The following is a 2,161-nucleotide window of genomic DNA, read 5'->3' as shown; positions in this document are numbered from 1 at the left end:
CCGATTGAATATATCAAGCTGACTCTGCAGACACCTCCAATCCTAAAGCTACTGCTGCCATGAGGCTGCTATCTAAGACACAAAACCAAAGTTTCAAAACTCCAAATAACAATCTATCCAATTAAAAATAAGAAGGGTGAGTAATATACAACCTAGAAATATTTCAACTCAATCAGATTAAAAATCACCACCCGATCGTCTACATCAAGCTGACTGCATAGGAACCCCTAATCCTGAAGCTTTTGCTACAGTAAGCTGCTATGCAAGCCCCAAAACCAAAGTTTTCATATTCCAAATGAGAATCAGACCGTCCAGAGTGAAGAACGATGACACATGCACTACTTATTAAAATATCAACTCAATCGGATAAGAAATCACCATCCGATAGTCTAAGTCAAGCTGATCGCGTGGGCACCTCCAATCCTGAATTTTCAACCAAAAAAAAAAACATTTTTTTCCCTCACTTTTCTTAGCACAAAGCTCTTTTTTTTTTTCTTCCTCCTTTCTTCTTGTGTTCTCCCTTCACTCTCTTTGAGGCCTCTAAGCTTAGGAGAAGTAATTTGAATTCAGTTTGATTGATCAATCAAATTTTAAAATAAAATTTCAATTTGTTTTAATCAAAATTTCAATTCCAAAGCTAACTCTCAATCACCACTTAGTTCATTCTTGATTTTTCTTTGCAAGTTTAAATTGTTCAATTAAACTACCAATTTGCTTTAATAAAAAATTTCAATTGCAAAGCAAACTCCCAATCATCACTTTTTTTTTTACACGTTTTCACATTGCATGTTTGAAAATGATTTGCAAACTAAAGACTACTTAGCCCACTTCCATTCATTTTCTTTTTTAAAAAATATTTCTAATGTAAAAATGTATTTTCCTTTTTTCTGCATTTTCTTTTATATTTGTATTTTTTTTTTGTATGAAATAAAAAAATTCCTTTGTTTTTGTAATTTAAGACCCCTGAACAAATTAGGGTGTCTACACCACTTAATATGAACAAATAATTTTCTCAAATAATTCACATGCATATAAACGTGAAAAATATTAAATAGAATGCTGGAATGCATACCATGCACTAATTCCATGATTTATGTTTGATGCAAAAGTATGCATATTCTTGAAGAGTTTACTACCTTCATCCCTTGTCCTATTGTTTTAGTTTATGGGAAACTAATCAAAATTGTTGTCACGCCCCGAACCTGATAGGGGTTTAGTGTGTTACTTTTTATAAATAATTATACAGTAGAAGTAAAAAAAATCTCAAATATATTTTATATCAGAGTATTAAACAACTTCATTGGAATAATATCTCCAATATTAAAATTAACATCCTTAAAATTTCAAAACATTAAAAATATAACCAATTTAATATTTATCCTAAATAACTCTTTCTAATCTCACCCATGCTTTCGCTATGTCACTTTGATTTCCAGTATACTCCTCGAGGTCTCTGTAATATATAATAATAATTGGAGTCAGACGACACTCAGTAAGTAAGAAAGATTATATTAGTGTATGACTAAGATGAGTTTTATAGTATCATAATAAATAACATTTAATATAGTAGGTCATGTTTACATATATAAAAATTTATCTATCAGCGACAATATCCGGTACCTATCAGAGCACTTACCAAACACTCTATCTCTTTCAATAGGCCTATTCAGCAAGCCCTCGAGTTAAAGTCCCGAGGATTTGGCCGTCCCCCTTTGCCTTGATATTACAAAACATATCTCTTATATATATAATAAAAACAACATCATATAATTTTACCATATCTAACATGCAACATAATTAAATAAAAATAAGCTCATGCAACACGATTTTCATGCTAAAAGTATTTATTTTTTCATTAATATAATATAATAATATTATAAATTATATCAGTGTGTGGCTAAGATGAGTTTTATAGTATCATAATAAATAACATTTAATATTGTAGGTCATGTTTACATATATAAAAATCAATCTTTCGGTGACAATATCTGATACCTATCAGAGCACTCACCAAGCACCCTACCCCTTTTGATAGGCCTACTCTGCAAGCCCTCGGGTTAAAGTCTCTAGGAGTGGGGCATTACATATCGTTGTTCCCCTTTGCTTTGATATCACCAAACATATTCCTTATATATGTAATAAAAACAATATCATATAATTT

Source organism: Malania oleifera, chromosome 9 (assembly GCF_029873635.1).
Source record: "Malania oleifera isolate guangnan ecotype guangnan chromosome 9, ASM2987363v1, whole genome shotgun sequence".
Classification (NCBI taxonomy): domain Eukaryota; kingdom Viridiplantae; phylum Streptophyta; class Magnoliopsida; order Santalales; family Ximeniaceae; genus Malania; species Malania oleifera.
The sequence above is the reverse complement of the archived record's forward strand: the minus strand, read 5'-3'. Positions refer to the sequence as shown.